The following is a 21,863-nucleotide window of genomic DNA, read 5'->3' as shown; positions in this document are numbered from 1 at the left end:
CCTCTAACTCTCTGGCTGATTTCACAATCCAGTCAAGTGTCCATTACCAAACACATATTCGAAGCAACATTTAAGAGCAGCTGTCACAAGCTAATTATGAAACATTTCCCAGCTTTATGACCACGGTGCTGTTATACTTGTCAAGGGACTTTGTTCCACAATAGTAACTGCCAACAGAAGGCTGCAAAGAACAGAAGAAGAGGTGAAGGGTGTTGGAAAACATCCATGCCTTCACTCCTGGAACCTGGGATAATGGGATCAAGGGCACAGTTATACCACAGGTACTGGTTTGAGACCGATACCCGTTGGCATTGGTTATACTGCCAGCACGACAGGCCTTAAATTACTGTTGGTGATAATAGTGTTTGTAGGTCGTTCGCCTGTCTGATAATTTAGTAGGGGGCATTTGTTTTAATTCAATGCGGTAGACCAAAATAGTGAAATACAATATTAAGGGGTCAGCTTGGCTCGGTGGCAGAGCTCTCACCTCTAAGTCAGAAGGATGTGGGGATCAAGTCCCATTCCAGAGACTTGAGCAGATAATCTAGGCTGACACTCCAGTGCAATACTGAGGGAGTGCTGCACTGTCGGAGGTGTCTTCTTTCGGATGAGACATTAAACCGAGGCCCCATCTGCCCTCTCAGGTAGATGTAAAAGATCCCATGGCACTATTTTGAAGAAGAGCAGGGGAGTTCTCCCTGGTGTCCTGGTCAATTTTTACTCCTCAACCAACATCACTAAAACAGATTATCTGGCCATTGCTGTTTGTGGGATCTTACTGTGCGCAAATTGGCTGCAGTACTTCCTACATTACAACAGTGACTACACCCTGAAGTATTTCATTGGCTGTAGAGCGTTTTGGGACATCCTGAGGTTGTGAAAGGCACTATATAAATGCAAATCTTTCTTTTGTTTAATGTTACTGGAAATAATCCATGGAAGGAGAAACTCACAGTGCTGTGCTCCCTGTGTGAAGTGTGGGTTGGAGAAAGAGTTATGACACTGATTCTCCAACTCAGGCTCCTTTTGAGTGCAGCCCCTGCTGGGAGTGCGGTATTGTTGAATATATCCTGTAAAACTAGAAACTAAGGTCAGAAGATGAAGGGGGGACATCCTATACATAAGACATTGAGCTGGGTGCTACAGTAACTCATCCTAGGACCTGCACTCCACTCTCTCTGGTTCCTGGCCTCCTGTTCAGGAGGGAAAAAAAGAGAGATAGAAAGAGAAAGGCAGGAAAGAGGGAACTAGGGAGGGTGGGAGAAAGAGAAGGGAAGAAGAGGACACTATTGCCAATTTTTGTCATCATGATAGACTTAACTTTTTGTTTTTAATGTCATTTATGTTTTGGATAGGATACAACATCTCATGCAACTGCAAGTCTCTGTCCTGGTATTGACAGCATTGCCTGTTACAAGCAAGTGAGCGTGTGTACGCATCTGTGTATACACACGTGTGTGCGCGTGTACATATGCGTGTGTAGACGTGCATATGTCTCCCCCTCTCCCCCATATCTTTGTTTGTGTTTGTCTGTCTCCCGTTCTCTTCCCACCTTTCCCACAATATAGAGGAATTCCCATGATTCTGTTACCAGATGCTCTTACAGTGGGTTTACTTTGGATTGCAGGAGTGCGACGACCAATGAACAAATCCACAGATCCACATTTTTGTGGGCCTACAATCCTGGTGTTGGGATGAGGGAGCGGGTTTTAGCATTGATGTTACCATGGGAACGCGAACAAGGAAGTTGCTCTCCCACAATCTGAACCAAAAAAAAGCAACAAACGCACAAACAGGCTGAAGCCAAATCCGAATAAATTCTTACCGACAATAAATTGTTGGCGAGATTGGCTCTTTAATTTACAGGGACCTGAGTGAATACCGCTGAACACTGGGGCAGATGCAGCTGAGCTGGAGAAGCACGTCTCAATGGCATTTGTCCCAGGAGTGGGGAGGGATGGGGGGGTGACCTTTAATAGAATTTCCATCCCTTGGCTGTCAAATTTTTGAATGGAAGAGAAAAGCCCAGAACTGCAGGATCAGCACATCAATCAGCCCTAGCATGTCATCACATGGGAACATTGCCCAAGGGGCAAGAAAAGCTAATGATTGCTTCTAATATAATACATGTCTTACTAGGGACAAGCAGCAAACAAAATGTGATATTTTAAATTGGGCAATTGGGATGTTCAAAATGATGGTTTCACCGTTTTTGAACTCTCTTGGGAGGGATGAGGAGCCAATCTATGGGAGGAGGTGGCACACGTACAGGTAATGAAATGGTGTGTTGTTGCTGCAGTTTAACAGGTGCTAGGATCTTAGGCTAACTAGTGCAAACTAGTGATCCCCGATGACCTGTGTCAGCTCCAGGCCCCTCTTCCCCACACCCCCGTCCCCACCCATCCCTCCGATGTCATCACCGGACAGCGTAATGGAAGCTTCCAGCTGGGAGATTGGGAACATTAGGAGTTGGGAGCTGCACAGCCGGAATGGCTGGTCTGGGATTGGGAGACTTGCATGGTATGCTGGAAGGGAGAAGTCCTAGAAAGAGGATCAAAAAGGATAGAACAGGGTACTTTCTAAATCGTAAAAAGTTAAAAACTGTGGATGTCCAAAGGGACTTAGGGGTTCAGGTACATAGATCATTGAAGTGTCATGAACAGGTGCAGAAAATAATCAAGAAGGCTAATGGAATGTTGGCCTTTTTATCTAGAGGACTAGAGTACAAGGGGGCAGAAGTTATGCTGCAGCTATACAAAACCCTGGTTAGACCGCACCTGGAGTACTGTGAGCAGTTCTGGGCACCGCACCTTCGGAAGGACATATTGGCCTTGGAGGGAGTGCAGCGTAGGTTTACTAGAATGATACCCGGACTTCAAGGGTTAAGTTACGAGGTGAGATTACACATTGTATTCTCTGGAGTTTCGAAGGTTAAGGGGTGATCTGATCGAAGTTTAGAAGATATTAAGGGGAACGGATAGGGTGGATAGAGAGAAACTATTTCCGCTGGTTGGGGATTCTAGGAGTAGGGGGCACAGTCTAAAAATTAGAGCCAGACCTTTCAGGAGTGAGATTAGAAAACATTTCTACACACAAAGGGTGGTAGAAGTTTGGAACTCTCTTCCGCAAACGGCAATTGAAACTAGCTCAATTGCTAAATTGAAATGCGAGATAGATAGCTTTTTGACAACCAAAGGTATTAAGGGATATGGGCCAAAGGCAGGTATATGGAGTTAGATCACAGATCAGCCATGATCTTATCAAATGGCGGAGCAGGCACGAGGGGCTGAATGGCCTACTCCTGTTCCTATGTTCCTAGGAGTAAAGATGAGGGAAGTTATTCAGTTTATCTTTTCCATAGAAACCCATGAGCACCATCAGAGCATCTAACTGCCTCCACTACCCTATCTTGAAGATTGTTGCCAGTATAAATCAGTGTGTGACAACAGTCCTGAACGTGCCTTTTACCCATCAGTATCTACGTCCCCTTGTCCCACAATCATGATTCAACTGAGAGCAGTGCTCAGAATTAATCCTGTCTATCTCACTCGGGGGTGAGTTTCTTTGGACCTTCTCTCACCATTGCTCCTGGAACTTTAGCAGTTGTTAGGGCTTCAGCAGAAACCCCTTGACGCACACAAGTGGGGCTTCCAACGAACTTTAGGCAAAGTTACGGCGGTGGAGCATGAGAACTCAGAGGAAGTACCCCCGAAGTACCTTATCTACCTTCATTAGGGCCCCTCCCATTCATCTCCTTTCCAAGCTTAAGTTCCTTTAACCTTTCCTTACTCCTCAGTCCTCTCACGTTAGGGGTCAGATTCTGAAGGAGACAGAGTTTTGTGGTGTTTATAGTTCCGTAAACAGCACAAAATGTAAAAGATGAATGGCTGTTTCGCAAGTATCTGCACTAATGATGGTATCGGCCGATATTAATTGAGCCACCGGATTTATTACCATTTTATTTTTATTCTCGTCATTGGCAAAGCCGCGTTTACTGCAAGTCCCTCGTTGCCCTGGTGATGGGCCGCCTTCCTGAACTGCTGATAGTCGTTTGATACAATCGAGTGGCTTGCTAGGCCACTTCAGAGGGTTGTTATGGGACTAGACTCACATATAGGCCCAGATCTGGGTAAGGACGGCAGGTTTCCTCCCCTAAAGCACATTAGTAAATCAGTTGGCTTTTTACGACAAATCTGACAGCTTCACGGTCACTTTTACAGATACAATTTTTAAAAAAATTTCCAGATTATTTAAACTGAATTCAAATCCTCAACCTGTCATGGTGGGAATCGAACTCACGTTCTGCTGAATATTATAATATTATTACTAGTCCCGACCTAGCTGGATTTCCAGCCCAGTAACATAACCACCGCACCACCATACCCCACAAACAAAAGTCTTCAAAATAAACATACAGAAGTATGTTTTAGGGGTTATGGGGAGCGGGCAGGAAATTGGACATGAAGCTGAGTTCGGATCGGTCAATGCCCTGTGGGTGGCGGAGAGGGCCCAGGGGCTATGTGGCCGGGTCCTGCTCTGACTTCTTGTGTTCTTTAGATTTGTGGTTGGGATCAGATCAGCCATGATCTTATTGAATGGCGGAGCAGGCTCGAGGGGCCGATTGGCCTACTCCTGCTCCAATTTCTTATGTTCTTATGTTCTTATAAGTAGAAATATTAAAATGAATCAGATCAGTCAGCATCTGATGAAGGGCATTCACATTTTTTCTTTTGTGTTTTTTTTTATTATTTAGGGCCAGTGATTTGTTGACGAAATACACCGCACAATAAAATCTCTTAATTTTCACTCCACAGTGTAACTTTTCCCCTTTGTTTTTTCTAATCACCGACACTCTTGTTTTAGTTAGCGGCATCATTTCAAGCTCTGTCACTCACAGCCGTGCTTCAGGGTGAAGGGAGGTTCCAGCTAGTTACTGTAACACCTGCTCATGCAGTCATCAGGCACTCCACTCACTGGCACGGCTTCAATTTAGAGATCGAGTTCAAGTGCCACTGAAAGAAAGACTTGCATTTATAAATCGCCTTTCACAGATATCAGAATATCAGCTTTACAGCCAATGAAGTACTTTATTTTTTGAAGTGTAGTCACTGGAATGTAAACGTCACCGAGCTAAAACCATTCTAACTTGGGACCTGCTTTTACAGTAACCCGCTGGACACATTCTTCGGTATTAGCTAGGCTGAGAGAGAGGACATAACGGTGGCATTTTAAAACCTGCTGCGGATTAAAACGTCTCATAAGAGAGACTGCAAGAAAAATACCACAAAAGTCTTTCATTTTAAGCCAATTTCCTCGCAATTTTCGCCGTGCTAAATAATCATTTAGTGGCTTTATTTGCCAAAAGGCACTGATGGTGAGAACTGTCTCCTTAGGATTTTGGTCATCATTTATTTGGCAGCCATCTTTTGTTTGTTTACAAATGCAGGTCATCATGATGTAAATTGTGTGGAAACGCATCAGCCCTTCACTAATGTGTGTTGTAAAATTAATACAAGGTCACATTACAACAGTGACCACACTTCAAAAGGACCGCATTGGCTGTAAAGCGCCTTGGGATGCCCTGAGGACGTGAAAGGCGCTATATAAATGCAAGTTCTTTCTTTTCTTCTGCCTTGTCAAATGAGAAAGGTTTTGCTGAACCTTTCTCATGACATCAATGCCCTTCTAAATGGGCTATTTAAAAAAAGACCTTGTGTCACATAAGGAAAAATTCCATTTATATCGAGCATTACTACATCTCTCAAAAGCTTCTCTCGAGTGCTTTGCATTCAGTGTAATTCATTACATGCGAGGATCACTTTTGCATTGGAATATTCTATTCGATTATCGTATTTGAAAACGTCCAGGTAAGATTTGCAAAACAGGAAACGCGTTGCTGAAGTGCACATTTATGATTTCCACGCAAAATAATAGAGGTGATCTTTCACCACAGTCCTTCGCCAGAATGAATACCATGAATGCTGATCAACTGTGGAAGATAGTTAGGTTTGATCGAGGGTATCCGCGTGAGACCCTCCAACAGGTGACAGCTATTAGTCCGTCAGCTCCTCTCAGTGAGTCAGCGGCAATGAATTGCTCTCCTCGACTGTCTGAGCCGGACCAGCGATTTTTAAAAGCTACAATTAAAGGCGTCGTTCAGAGAAAAAAAAAACACAAGTGGCACAAACAACAACAGAAACTGTGGTCAAACGGTCACGGCGGAACTTTTAGGGGAGTTGAGGATAAGGCCTGACTGAAGGACTCAACCTCCAGTCCCATTATTTTGAATGAACTGCCAATTGCCAGTTCCCTCGTACAGTGCAAGTGAAGTCCATTATTGACAAACTGAACAAGTTGATTGGCACTGTGGGAATCCCCCATAATACAGCAGTGGTCGGGTTGCTATATAATTGGCATCTGTGCTGGGGATGCTATTGTATGTGTGTGCAGAAATCAGGTCCACACAGGAACAGGCTTGCGAGTCAAATCCCCCCCTCCACTCCAAAGCTGAAGACCCCACAGACTCTCCCTCGTGTGGCTCGCACACAAACCTGTACCCATGGAAACACATAATTATGCGTTTTCGTTCTCATAGGCTCGACACATCAAAGACCCATTCTCGCACCTCAGGTGGTGGGCCCATGCCCGAGTCCAGACCCGGACGTGTCAGCAGGCTATTTGGGTCTTGAGAGGGCCGTGCCTGATCCTGATCTCACCCATACACAGTGCAGTAATCAGGGGATCACTTATTAATTTATTCCCCTGCTCCCTAGGCCTCGAGCGCTCAAGCCAATTATAGCACCATGAGCAGCTGCCACACAGGTGACGCACATACCGACGGTGTCTTGAACATGCCGACTTCCCTGGCGACAGACGTCACTTGCTCTGCTTCCGTGTACTTACTGGGCTGGAATTAGGGTTGCCAACTCTGGTGGGACATATTCCTGGAGGTTTCATCACATGACCTCCTGCCTCCAACCGCCCCGCCCCCACTCTCCCACCATTGGTCACTCAATATGTCCATCCTCGCGGCGTCCTGCCTTCCCACGGCCAATCGGAAAGCGAACAGACCCTTCATTACCCGATTGGATGATTCTTGACTGTCAGTCAAACAGCCTTTTCTCTCCCCATGTCTGATATTTTTATAACTAATGAACCAAAGCGTCCAAAGAATTATTTTTTAAAAACACAATTTTTTCCAATGCCCCTGTGATTTTCCTCCTGAGTTCGCTCGCAGCAGTGACAAGAAGATTAGTCTTTAATTCCAGGAGACTCCAGGGTAATCCTGGAGGGTTGGCAACTCTAGCTGGAATTCACACACACGCACAAACAAATGCAAAGGAGGTTTGCCTCCATTTGCCAAGTTCAAAACTGGACAGAGGGCGGAGCTAGGGGCAGGGGCAAGGGGCATGAGTCAGGATTATTTCTCACCCTTTCTCAGTGCAGGTCTGCACGATCCTGTCTCTTTGCCAGTTCTTTGTACCAACGTTGCAGACTTAGATTAAGTGTCGTTAACTCTCAGGGACAGATCGCTCCCTCTCCTCGTTCCTCGTTAAACTTCACTTGGAGGCCTCGAAGGGTTTGGAGGCTTTTTTTATTTTGCAGCTTGCGACCATTTCAATTCGATCCTACATTGCGAGCCCCACAGCGCCAGACGCAGAAAGAAAAAAAAAAAATTCTGCCAGAAATAAGGTACAAACGGACAACGAAACGGCCCAGAAAACTGGACATTTGCTGTCCGGTTGACATCACAAATAAAAAGGAGCACCAGGTTGTCCAGTAAACAGAATGTCTGTCTGACGAGCAGAAAGGTTGCAACACTGAATCCAACTTTGAGTGAAAACGTACTGCAGTTTTTATTTTTAAAAAAAGGAACGAGAAATTTGTCAGAAGCAACAATTTTTAAATGGCATAATTTACAATTCCCCAGAGTTCTTTTTAAAAAAAAAATGACATAATTTAATTAAAGCAGATATATTTCTCCGTTATAAGATAGCTCTTTTTTACACAACGAGGATGGTTTGAATTGTGGCTTAAAAACGTTAATGGAACTGTTCCTTTCATATTAAAAGAGCTTTGAAAAATGACTGCCAAGGTCTTGGCATATTAAATACAGCAATATTTGCTATTCCACTTCACTCTAAGAAAAACTGTTCAATACAAGTTTGACATTATACATATGCCATATTAAACTTTAATGCAATTATTTATTAGGAGCGCCAGCTTATAATGTGGGATAAAGATGGAATACCTCATTCTGATTTGCAGTTCAGCAGAAATTGTTTTACAGTTAAGCACACCGAATATTTTAAATACAAAAAAAAACACACACAAGCGCCAAAAAAAAGAGGGATTGCGCTATGAAAATTCATCTCGGTTCAGGTTAAGCATCTCCAGCTGCCCCAAAACAGCCAATGTTCAGATTAGAGAGTTTTATAATGAATGCCGCTGACTACAGGAAGGGAGAGAATGCACTAGTAATTCAGAAGAATGATACTTGGTTTTTAAACCGGCCAAAGGAGGTATTTAAAAAAAAAACAAATTAATTTTTTTTAATTTGTACTCTCACTCACTTTCTTATTTAAATTTTGTCTGCTCTCCCCATCTTTCCCTGCCATTTAATTTTTCTTTATTGCGTTGGTTTAATGAATTTTTCATCAGGAATTTATCTTCATGTTTGTTTAATAGGTTCCCAGTCAGGATTTGCCGGGAGGAATCCATGAGCTGCACTTCACGGTAAGCAGCGGATGGTACAATTTAAAAAAAAAATTATGCTTCATTTTTTCTTTCCCACTTCAGTTTTCTCCCCCTCGTCTCCTGCGCTGGAGTGTGGTTCCTCACCCATTCATCATGTGTGAGGCCTGAAACGAGTGCGTGCAGGGGATCTGATTGTGCAGGAAATCAGAACCATCCCCGTCCTGCAAACATCCAGCAAGGGGTGACGGATTCACCAGAATGATGCCAGGGCCCAGAGGGTTAAATTACGAGGGACAAACTTGCATAAACTTGGCTTTGTATTCCCTTGAGTGCAGAAGATTGAGGGGTGATCTGATCGAGGGGTTTAAAATGTTAAAAAGGATTCGATAGGGGAGGTACGGAGAAACTATTTCCTCTGGTGGGGGAGTCAAGAACGAGGGGACCATAATCTTAACATTAGAGCTTGGCCGTTTAGGAGCTAATTCAGGAAGCACTTTTTCCACACAAAGGGTAGTAGAAATCTGGAACTCTCTCCTCCAAAAGGCTGTGGATGCTGGGACAATTGGAGCTTTCAAGACTGAGATAGATCGATTTTTGTTCGGTCAGGATTTAGATTTGCCTTCCCTAATCTAATGCTACTGTGGCCAATTACAGCTCCGTGGGTGACAAGGAACAATTCATAAGAAATAGGAGGAGTAGGCCATTCGGCCCCTCGAGCCTGCTCCACCATTCAGTAAGATGATGGCTGATCTTCAACCTCAACTCCACTTTCCTGCCCGATTCTCATATCTCTTGATTCCCCTAGAGTCCAAAAATCTATCGATCTCAGCCTTGAATGTACTCAACGACTGAGCATCCACAGCCCTCTGGGGTAGAGAATTCCAAAGACTCACAGCCCTATGAGTGAAGAAATTCCTCCTCATCTCAGTCCCAAATGGCCGACCCCTTATCCTGAGACTGTGCCCCCCAGTTCTAGACTGTCCAGCCAGGGAAAACAGCCTCTCAGCATCTACCCTGTCAAACCCTCTCAGAATCTTATATGTTTTAATGAGATCACCTCTCATTCTTCTAAACTCCAGAGAGTATAGGCCCATTCTATTCAATCTCTCCTCATAGGACAACCCTCTCATCCCAGGAATCAATTTAGTGAACCTTTGTTGCACCGCCTCTTTAGGTAAAGAGACCAAAACTGTACACAGTACTCCAGGTGTGGACTCACCAAAACCCTGTACTCTTGTACTCCAATCTCCTTGCAATAAAGGCCAACATACCATTTGCCGTCCTAATTGTTTGCTGTTATCTGCATGTTAACTTTTTGTGCTTTGTGTACCATGACACACAAATCCCTCTGAACACCAATATTTAATAGTTTCTCACCATTAAAAAAAAAATCTGTTTTTCTTTTCTTCCTATCAAAGTGAACAACCTCACATTTCCCCACATTATACTCCATCTGCCATCTTCTTGCCCACTCAATTAACCTGCCTATATCCCTTTGCAGACTCTTTGTGTTCTCCTCACGGCTTACTTTCTCACCTAGCTTTGTATCATCGGCAAACTTGGATAAATTACACTCAGTTCCTTAATCTAAGTCATTAATATAGATTGTAAATAGCTGAGGCCCCAGCACTGATCCTTGCAGCACCCCACGAGTTACAGCCTGCCAACCTGAAAATGTCCCGTTTATTCCTGCTCTCTGTTTTCTGTCCATTATCCAATCCTCTATCCATGCTAATATATTACTCCCAACTCCATGAGCCCATATCTTGTATATCAACCTTTCGTGTGGCATCTTATCGAATGCCTTTTGAAAATCCAAAAATACTACATCCACTGGTTCCCCTTTATCCACCCTGTTAATAACATCCTCAAAAATCTCCAGTAGATTTGTCAAACACGATTTCCCTTTCATAAAACCACGTTAACTCTGCCTAATCATATTATGATTTTCTAAGTGCCCTGTTACCACGTCTATTAATAATAGATTCCAGCATTTTCCCGACAACTGATGTCAGGCTAACTGGCCTGTAGTTCCCTGTTTTCTCTCTCCCTCATTTCTTGAATAGCAGTGTTACATTTGCTACCTTCCAATCCACTGGAAATGTTCTAGAATCTAGGGAATCTTGGAAGATCACAACCAATGCATCCACTATCTCTGCAACTACCTCTTTTATAACCCCAGGATGTAGGCCATCAGGTCCAGGGGATTTGTCCGCTTTTAGTCCCATTAATTTCTCCAGTACTTTAGTTTTACTAATATTAATTTAAGTTCCTCACTGTCACTACACCCTTGGTTCCCCACTATTTCTGGTATTTTTTGGGTCTTCTACTGTGAAGATAGATACAAAATATTTGTTTAATGTCTCTGTCATTTCCCTATTCCCCATTATAATTTGTCCTGTCTCATTCTCTAAGGGACCCACGTTTACTTTTGCTACTCTCTTCCTTTTTATATACTTGTAGAAGCTCTTACAATCTGTTCTTATTCACAATCGTATGACTCACAGACAGAGACCTTCCAACCATCAGTATGACTAGTAGCTGGTGTTCATTTTAAGCTGGGGGAAGGAGGTGCATGATACGTTCTTTACGTGGAGGAGACAATTTGTTCGGAACTCGGTCCACTCCAAGGACACGCCAGTGCAGTGCTGCACTGTCAGAGGTGCCGTTCTCCAGATGAGTCGTTAAACCGAAGCCCTGTCCGCCCTCTTAGGTGAACGTAAAAGATCCCATGACACTATTTCCATGAAGAGCATGGGCGTTCTCCCCAGTGGCCTGGCCAGTATTTATCCCTCAGCCAACACCAACAAACAGACTGTCTGGTCATTATCACATTGCTGTTTGTGGGATCTTGCTGTGCACAAATTGGTTGCCACGTTTCCTATATTACAACAGTGACTGCACTTCAAAATGTATTTCATTGGCTTTAAAGCACTTTGGGATATCCTGAGTTCATGAAAGGCGCTATATAAATGCAAGTCTTTTTTTTCTTTCCTCATTTATCACCTTATGCTCTAATTCGAGCATACATTGGTCCTGGCAGGTCACAAACCATCTTTTTCTGCACAAAATCTATTTCTCTTCCTTTCACCCCCCTCCCCCCCAACCCCTTGAGAGTCCTGTATATTCTCCTGTACGCCAAGAACTGATACAATTCCTCCAATAGTTTGATAAGTTGCTTAAAAATAAAAATTGGGAAATGTCACAAAATCCCGGTGGTATACTGGGGGTAGCAGTGTTCTTTCAATCTGAAGTACTACCCTCCACCCCCCCCGAAATATTACAATGTATATTTGTGATATAATTTGAGAGCCGCTATGTTGGATCTTCCGATCTGCACAGATCCACTTAGATAGTAAAGTGCAGCTCTGCCTTCAGCCCGCCTCTGTTGTGTTAAGCAGTGGTTCAAAGGGTTAAAAAGAGGCAACAGGTTAAAGAACAAAGACCTTGCAATTTATACAGCACCTGATCACATCCAAAGTGCTTTACAACCAATGGATTACTTTGGAAGGAGAGTCATCATTGTTAATGCAAAACAAGATTCCACAAACAGCAAATGTGATAAATGACCAGATAGTCTGTTTTTGCTGACATTAGTCGAAGGAGGAGGAATGTTAAGCCAGGACACTCGCTACTCTTCTTCGAGTCTTCGGAACTTTTCTATCTATCTGAGCAAGTAGATGGAGCCTGAGTTTTACATCTCGTTCAAAAAATGACATCTACTACAAAGTAAAGTTGGACTTAAGGTATCCACTTCGAAGTCCCACAGGAAAATTAAATCTTTTGAAGAGTCTTTGAAACATTATTATAGCTCAGGTAGCAGCTCTATTCTGGAGAACTGTAGCAGTTCCAAACAAATGGACATACTGAATATTCCGTTTTTCCCATGGGCAATGCTTACAATAGTTTATTCTCTTACAACATGTGTGGACTGTCTACTTGTTCCCATTAAGAATTTACCAGAGCTATGAAGAATTGCACTGCAGTGTTGTGAATTGTGCCATTTGTAGTCAGTGAACTGCCCAATACAGTACCAAGTCAGTTGGGGGCAAAATGATTCCTCGTTCCAACTCCAGTCTGTGCTGAGTTACCTGATCTCGGTTTGGGCAGCAGTAGGAACACTACAGAAGGGCCTCAGTGCTTCTGGGCTGAAATAGGGAGAGGGTGGGGGGGGGGGTGGGGGTTCAGACAGAGTTCCTACTCCTGATCACTATCCGTGTTGGAACGGCACACAACATGGAACAAACGTTGGGTGAAGACAAGAATGGGCTTGGTGCCAACGCCCCCCAATATGGTCAAATCACTTCTCGCCATCTAATCTCAAGGCTCACACATTGAGGAGTGGGCACTTGGGTGAGGTACAAGAGGGCAACTGGCACCCGCGCAATGTTACCCTCGCAAGAGACGGTACCTTCCGGATGGGATGGGGGATAAAGAAATCATAAAAAGAGGTGAACCGCGACCATGAGTAACATTACGACACACACACTTAATGGGCGGACGTCAAATTCCACTCACCACCCACCTACGGGTGGGCATGATCATCAAAATGATGAAGAGGCAAATTAGAATCATAGAAAATCTACGGCACAGGAGGAGGCCATTCGGCCCATCGTGTCCATGCCGGCTGAGAAACGAGTCACCCAGCCTAATCCCACTTTCCCGCATTTGGTCCGTAGCCCTGCAGGTCACGGCTCTTCAGGTGCACATTCAGGTATTTTTTAAATGACTTGAGGGTTTCTGCCTCTACCACCCTCTCAGGCAGTGAGATCCAGACACCCACCACCCTCTGGGTGCAAAAGGTTTTCCTCATTTCCGCTCTAATCCTTCTACCAATCACTTTAAATCTATGCCCCCTGGTTATTGACCCCTCCGCTAAGGGAAATAGGTCCTTCCTATCCATTCTATCTAGGCCCCTCATAATTTTGTACACCTCAATCAAATCTCCCCTCAGCCTCCTCTGTTCCAAGGAAAACAACCCCAGCCTATCCAATCGGTCATCATAACTAAAATTCTCCAGTCCTGGCAACATCCTCGTAAATCTCCTCTGCACCCTCTCTAGTGCTATTACATCCTTCCTGTAATGTGGTGACCAGAACTGTACACAGTACTCAAGCTGTGGCCTAACTAGTGTTTTATACAGTTCCAGCATAACCTCCCTGCTCTTATATTCTATGCCTCGGCTAATAAAGGAATTAAGGGTTCATTTACTCGCATGCCTTCTGTGCTGAAAAGGTTCCCAAATATTTTTGCACGAAGACCAGGCCCCTTTTAAGTTGTCTTTGGTTTTTAATGTTAAAGACTTGCGACAGGTGTCGTAAATTAAAATCTAGCACAGTCAGCCACCTGATAGAATTAAATGCCACCGCTCGCAGTGCTGGCTATAGCCCACTGGGGGCTTCAGCCGCCGTGCAGCCTATTTATCTTGTCAAGCTGCTGTACGTGACATGTCTTCTGTTTATCTCTGTGAAGTCCCTGACCCGCCTCCCCCCAAATGTTTCGGTTTTCCTGAAGTCAACTGCAGTTCTGCGTGGGAGTTTCTCTAACGTTCAAAATGTCTCAAGTCCAACCCATGTTGGGACAGGGAAGTGATTGACAGCTGAGTCCTGGCAACTATGCAATGCATCAGGCAATCATCATCATTTTAAATCTCACTTATGTCATTTGATTGGGGCATCTGACAGCCCCAGTTGTGATTTATATCATGGAGCCAACTTTTAAGCTCTGAAATATATCTCCAATAAGGATTTTATGATTTTTCTGCATAACTGCAGAGTGAATTATGAGGTAAACAACAGAATAAAGTCTTGAAGGCTTTCCGCATTGAATTTCTCCGCGCTTGGGAGAAGATATAACTGTTTTGTACCATCTAAGCCTAGCAGAACAGAACCCTTTTAGGGTGTCAAACACTCCATTCAAGTGAGGGATGACAGTGTTGGAGAATCAGAATGTATTTTTTCCTTTATAACCTGTGGGAGGATCAGACACAATTTGATGAAGTCTTAAGCTGGCTTCTACTTTGCCAATATAAGGGTCTTGTTGAAAGAGATCTAGGGGTAGTACACAGAATTTACAGCACAGAAACAGGCTATTCGGCCCAACAGGTCTGTGCCGGTGTTTATGCTCCACACAAGCCTCCTCCCACCCAACTTCATCAAACTCTATCAGCATATCCTTCTATTCCTTTCTCCCTCATGTACTTATCTAGCTTCCCTTTAAAGGCATCTATTTGGATGGCTATTTCTTTCAAAGAGCCAGCACAGGCATGATGGGCTGAATGGCCTCCCTCTGCGTTGTATGATTCCATGAGACAGTCAAGCCCTAGAAGTGGCACACAGAAGAGCCGCAAGACTGATCCCTGGTATCAGGAAGTGAATTACAAGGAAAGGCTGGAAAATCCTGGAGTTTTGATCCTTAAAAGTTGGTAATTAATAGAGGTAAATAAGATATAAAGTATAGGAAATGTAAGCCTGGAACACTACTTCAAGCTAAACCACAACAGTAAAGCAAGGGGCCACAGGTTCAAACTGGAGAGGACAAACTTTTTAACTGGTGTCAGAAAATTCTTCTTCACACAAAGAACAAGCAATTCTTTAGCAGAGACAAAAAAATCTTAAACTCACTCACAGTTGGAAGCTGCCATGGAAACAAAGGAGTAATGTAGGCTTTTCCTGGTTGTGTGTGTGCTAAGATGGGCTGAATGGCCTTTCTGATTGGTATCCATCCTGCGATCTTGTAGTTCACATTTTTACATTTCTCACACAAACCGCGAGCAGTAAAAGAAAAGTCAGAAAATTTATCATGCTTACAACGCGTCTTAATTATCAAAAAATATTAAAGGCACAACGATTGGTAGGTAGAGTCCTGCATGGTACATTAGGCATGAGTGCATCATAAGTGTCGCCAACATTAATGCCCCAACTTGAGGAAAGATTTTCTTTTCATACGATCAACGCCTGATTGAGTGAGATTCCTGAATTAACCCCTACTGTTCTGGGAACCAACAATCTTGTTAAGTGCTATCCATCTGCTGGTACCACAGACACGATAACTCTTTCAAAAGTGGCTAGGCCAGGGTGACTGGAATTCACTATAGTGGCTAGAACATTGGAACAGGAGTAGACCATTTGGCCAATTCAGCCTGCTGTGCTATTTTCCTATCTGTGGCACCTCTTCATCTTTTTGATCCCAATTCTCTGCCCTTTCCCTATTGAGCAAATTTCCCATTTGGGCACCGCTGGTCCTGATTTCCCGTCTATTTAAAATGGCACAGTCTGTACAGGTGAACATAAAAAGTACTACGGCACTATTAGAAGGAAAGCAGGGGTGTTCTCCCCGGACTCTGGACTAATTTTACGCCTCAGCCATCACCACCCCCAAGAGCAGATTAACCGAGTATATATATCTCATATTTGTTTGCAGGTCCTTGCCATGCGGAAATTGACAGCCATGTTTATCGACCTGACAAAAGTAACTCGTTGGATGTGAGGCATTTTGGGACTCCCGGAGGACGCAAAAAGCTTTATACAAAGGCAAGTTTTGTTCTTGCTTACCGCCAACTATCTCTGAATAAACCAGAGATCAAACCTGGAACTTTCCTGTTTACCTCGATCTCACACTGAGCTGTACCTTTACTGAGCCATTTTAGGAGATCTGACATCAACATTAAATTTGCTTAAATGCCATTTACCCTTCAATTGTTCAGTATAATGTCTACTGACCTAGAAGATCCAGCATCTAATTCCGCCCACCATCTCAACATCTACCGAACAGCTCTTCACTCGGTACATTTTTCACACGAGAAACACATGCACACACAAACATCAGATGCTCCTGCACGGTTTGCCTCGTACCTTTACCGTTCAGCAGGTCACACGTCGGGAATGTTTGGGCTTGAGCTAATTGGAAACGATCCTCCTTAAAGCAGAGCTCGGGAGTGTGGAAAGCTCTTTCTTAGTTTGAGCCGACAGACCAGTCAGAAAAGTATATTTGCTGATTTATACTCTGTTTTTGTAGGTCATTATACTTCACACGCAGGGAGTCTTTGCTATCAGAGCGTGCATTAGCTGATACATATATTGAATCTGCGCGGTTTAGAAACTGTAAACAGCATCCTTAAGAACACCAGAGGGGGGTTAATTAATTCTATAAACTGCAAATTAATATTTCTTGGTAATAAAAATGCTTGTAGCATCGGTCCATTAGTTGCCCTATAAAATATCTCACTTTAACATGCATCCTAGCTTGTACTACAAATTATTGCTTATAATAATAACATTCAACCTTTTATGGTTTGAATTAGCATTTTTTGCCTTTTGTGTCTCTTCCCTTTCTTAATAATTGGGCTGCATGGGAGAGGATTATCACACGAATACTGAACTGTACGAGGCTTCGATCCGTGAAGCCACAAACTGTGAGGCCATTAAGTTTAGACATTTGAGGAACGTTTCTGCAGCTGGATTTAATTTTTCTTTAAAAGGATGCAGTCACTGCGTCTCAGCTTGGGAGTGGAGGACTCAACTCTAAAGCCCAAAAGGCCACAAGTCCAAAATCCCAGTTGAATTCGGTCAAAGACATTGCACTATCGTGTTCCCAACAGTGGAGCCAGGACTTTCAAAGATGGTGAGGGTAGGTGGTCACTTCAGAGGGGCAAGTGTACCAATATTTGATATCACGTGTTATAGGTGAGGGTAGAATGTTTGAGAAATAGCAAAATGCCTACACTCTGTCCATGGTTCCCACTCTCAGCTATCTATATTGGATCACCTGGAACGTGTAGCAGTCTATTCCAACGGGCGTGTGGACTGCAAAGCCACTCACCTGTTCCCCGTGCTCTAATCCTCTCTCTGACTGATTGTTGCTCGGGGTCCGTCACCTACAACAAGCTCACAGGCAGCTCGGGATTGCAAATATACCAGGGTGGCTTCTGTTCTTTTTCCACTACCCGCTTCACTGTTAACTTGACCTCAGTTGGTACTGGTGTTGTGACCGGGTCAGAAAGTTGTGGGTTCAAACCCCTACACACGGACCTGAGCTCATCATCCATGGTTGACCCTCCAGTACAGTGTTGGAATGTCCCCTAGATGAAAACCTGAATCAAGGTCCCATCTATCTGTTCAGGTAGATGTTCAAGATGCCATTACACTATTCAAAGAAGAACATGGGGGTCATCCTGTTGTCCTCACGAGCCCTGGTTCCTCACCCAATATCACCAACGAACAGATCAATGGTCCAGTCATCTAAATGCTGTTTGTGGGATGTTTCCAGCACAAAATGTTTGCCATGTTTACCTAAATAATGTTACTCCCGCTGCAAAAAAAGTGTCCAGCATTTTTGATGTGTTTTATCAATGTAATAAGACATGAATTATGTATTTCTTTCCAAATTTAGGTCACTAGATGACGCCCATGGCTTGGAAAGGCATGAGTAGAAATCTGAGCCAGTCCAAGTCCAGCTGGGTGAGAATTCTTTTCCTGAATTTATATTCTATTGGAGTCTAAGCACAAATTAGCATCTTAGCAGACGGCAATTGATACTAGCTCAATTGCTAAATTTAAATCTGAGATAGACAGCTTTTTGCCAACCAAAGGCATTAAGGGATATGGGCCAAAGGCAGGTATATGGAGTTAGATCACAGATCAGCCATGATCTTATCAAATGGCGGAGCGGACTCGAGGGGCTGAATGGCCCACTCCTGTTCCTATATTCCTATCGTCTCAGGAGTTTGTTCAACCTTCATCTGAAAGTTTACTCAATATGGGTCATTCATTTCTTTCCTCCCAATTTTCTCCCACCCTCTTGAAGATACTCACTCCTGCCAATGGATCTCTGGTGCCTTATGCAAATGGCGATTCTTCATGTGAGCACTGAGACAGTGAGTGTCGCCAGGCTATTCAACTGTGGAGGGCATGATATACAAGCCTAACCAACACCCACGCATGTTTTATTATTCATTCTGAGGACATAGGTGCTGCTAGCTAGGCCGGAATGTATTGCCCGCCCCTAGAGGCCCTTGAGAAGGTGGCGGCGGGCCTTCTTCCTCTTGAACCGCTGCAGTCCGTGTGATGAAAGTGCCCCCACAGTGCTGTTGAGTAGTGAGCTCCAGGATTTTGAACCAGCCACGATGAAGGGGTTACTGGGTTAGTGGGAACCCTGGATGATTTTCTTTCCCCTTCCGTGCCCAGGAGCACTGAGGACAATTGTAGCATCCCTACCCGAGATCTGTTAACTCAGCACTGACCAGCAACTGAGTTTGGGTCCTTATGCATTGGTGCTACACGAGGCATGGGAATCCATATTAAACCAAAGCATATTTTTAAAAAATCCACCATATTAATGAATATCCCCTGTAGATGCACATAATTTGCATGAAGAACCTTATTAAATTGGATGAAAACATATGAACCCCTAGATCAATCCCTCATTGGCAAACATTGCCCAGGACTCTTCATTGGGATCCCTAGCATTCATTCACTTTCATTATCAACTCACGAGAAATTGTTGTAGGGGCCAATGTTTCATTAAGGAAATCAGAGACTGAAGGGCTGACAGAGGCAGTGATCAACAATCTTATGACATCCCAGTAAAATAGGGCTGGATTAAAGGGAAAGTAATCATTAATGATTATCCCATCATTCCAAATATTATGAATGAAGATATCTGTACTATTACTGGAGGGTCTCAATCACCCATTGTTGCAAGGTTTTAGACTCCAGATTTTTTGGGTAGAAGCAGACATTTTGGGTAGAACTCCCCCTTCTGTGACATCGTGATACTCTACTCTTGTAAAAAGGATCTGATTACAAAATGGTTGCTTCCAGACTGTCTAAAATTACAGCTGGTGACAAGGACTGCCGAGGAACATTCCAAACTTCATCTTTAACCATTTTAATGTCAACAACGAGCCCATTGTTTGAATACATAACAAATATCACAAGACTCTGTTGTGTGAAATGCTTCCAGACATTTTGGAAAAGAAAGATACAAGTAATTTTTTTTCTCCTATATTAAAAACTGTAAATCAACATTGGGATACCAGTGAGTCTGTGTCGATCTCTGCCTTCCCTGACCAGAGACTTTCACAGAACTGGCAGTGGAATTCACCATTGCCAGCTCCAAATTTCCCAAACAGACATAAGTCTCAAACTGGTGCCTGTAGTGCAATAGCAACACTAGTGCACAATGAGCCTCTGACTGCTTTGTGGTCGATTGGCAGCCTTGTGAATGGGGAGGGAGTGTGGAGCAGCACCGTCAGGACAGAAAGAAAGACTTGCCTTTATATAGCGCCTTTCACAACCTCAGAGCATCCCAAGGCGCTTTACAGCCAATATAGTACTTTTGAAGTGTAGTTACTGTCGTAATGTAGGAAACGCAGCAGCCAATTTGCACGCAGCAAGGTCCCACAAACATGCATTGAGATAATGATGACCAGATAATCTGTGTTTAGGTGTTGGTTAAGGGATAAATATTGACCAGGACACCGGGGAGAATTCCACTGCTCTTTTTTGAACTAGTGCCACGGGATCTGAGAGAGTCCACCTGACAGAGAGGGCAGACGGGACCTTGGTTTAACATCTCATCCGAACGACGGCATCTCAGACAGTGCAGCACTCCCTCAGTACTGCACTGGAGTGTCAGCCTGGATCTTATGCTCAAATCCCTGGTGAGAAAACTGACAGAAAGTAGTCATGATTAATAAAGGCTGCTGTTCCAAAACTCAAGTCCAACTCCAGAGACTTGAGCACATAATCTAGGTTGATGGCCCAGTGCAGTACTGAGAGAGTTCTGCATTGTTGGAGGTGCCGTCTGCCTGCTCCAGTAGATCAGAGTGATGTACAAGATCCTGTTGAACTATTTGAAAAGAACTTGGTGGCCTAGTCGAGATTCCACCCTCAAAAAATACCACCAATAGAAAAAAACAGATTAACTGGGGCATTCATCTCATTTGCTTAAATCCCACCTTATTGACCAAACTTTTAGTTACCCCTCCTAATCGCTGTTCCTTAGCTTAGTGATCATTTTCCTTCTTGGGATGTTTTTCTAAGTGAAAAGCGCTATCTAAGGGGAGTGGGACTAATTGGGCAGCTCTTTCAGAGAGCCGGCACAGGCACAATGGGCCAAATGGCCTCCTTCTGTGCTGGATCATCGTATGAAATGCAAGTTGTTGTTGTCGACTTTTCTATGTGCAAATTGGCTGCTGCATTTGCCTGCATAACAACAGTGACTACACTCTAAACAAGTTTGTCAGCGGATGTGAGGCACTTTGGCACATCGTGACACTGTAATTAGGCACTATTGCAGGCTTCGTACTTATTCCCTGTCGTACAAGCCGACGGATAAACCCGTGCAAAAAAAGTCTGGTTTTCAATTAATTAAAAAGCTTACACTTCAGTGTGGATGAAGTTAAACACTGAAGTCACTTAAGCTTCTTTGTAAAGCGTCAGAGAAGTTACCATGACAACGGGTGCAGCTTTGCGATCCACTAATTCGATAAGTAATAAAAGTAATTGTTTTAAGACCATGCCAATATGCCAAAGGTAATATGGTCGCTCTTGAATTCCACACTGTGGAAATAGAGCATATCCCATAATGAATACCTGCAGTACTGAGTTGTCATGGTTATTTAATAATTTACATTAGCGTCTAGGGAGCTGGTGTCACAGTGAGTTAGAACACTGTCCCATCACCTCAGGTCTGGGTTCACATCTAGCCCAGACTGAAGTGATAAAAGTCAATGACAAATCACCTGTTGTTCATTTTCTAAGTTATGAAACTGACCTGAAACTGACAGGGATGCTGTAGTTATAAAGCAATGCTTCTTCTGGGAATTTAAAGTCACAGTACACGCTGCGTAAAAGCTGACAGGACACTTGCATCATTTGTATGGGAGCTGTGTGTCCTGTATTTCCATCTCAGATGCGAGACAAATGACTGCCCGCTGCTCGACATCACCAGCACAACTTGAACTGGACTCACAGATCAGCATCCCAGCTGTGGTGGAAACGCCGCATATTTTTTTTTTGACTTCTCCCCCCCCTCTAGTTTTCCCTATTCCTCTCCTGAAGACATCGACTCCTTGCTGGGGTAAAGGAAGGGCTTGCATTTATGTAATGCCTTTCATGACGTCCGAAAGTGCTTTCCAGCTAATGAAGTAATTTCGAAGTGTG

General features: G+C 43.8%; 1 protein-coding gene and 1 long non-coding RNA gene across 51 annotated transcripts in view; one reads left to right on the top strand and one right to left on the bottom strand.

Moving 5' to 3' along the window:
• LOC137304833 (CUGBP Elav-like family member 4) overlaps window positions 1-21,863 on the bottom strand; it is a 580,712-nt gene that overhangs the window by 491,501 nt on the left and 67,348 nt on the right. The window lies entirely within an intron of this gene.
• Window positions 143-16,315, top strand: LOC137304839 (uncharacterized). Its single transcript, XR_010958644.1, has 3 exons — window positions 143-281; window positions 8,689-8,736; window positions 16,120-16,315. It is a non-coding gene; the product is annotated as an uncharacterized lncRNA (long non-coding RNA).

This window comes from Heptranchias perlo, chromosome 38 (genome assembly GCF_035084215.1).
Source record: "Heptranchias perlo isolate sHepPer1 chromosome 38, sHepPer1.hap1, whole genome shotgun sequence".
Taxonomy (NCBI): Eukaryota; Metazoa; Chordata; class Chondrichthyes; order Hexanchiformes; family Hexanchidae; genus Heptranchias; species Heptranchias perlo.
Note: the sequence above shows the minus strand (reverse complement) of the source record. Positions and strands in the feature narration are given on the sequence as shown.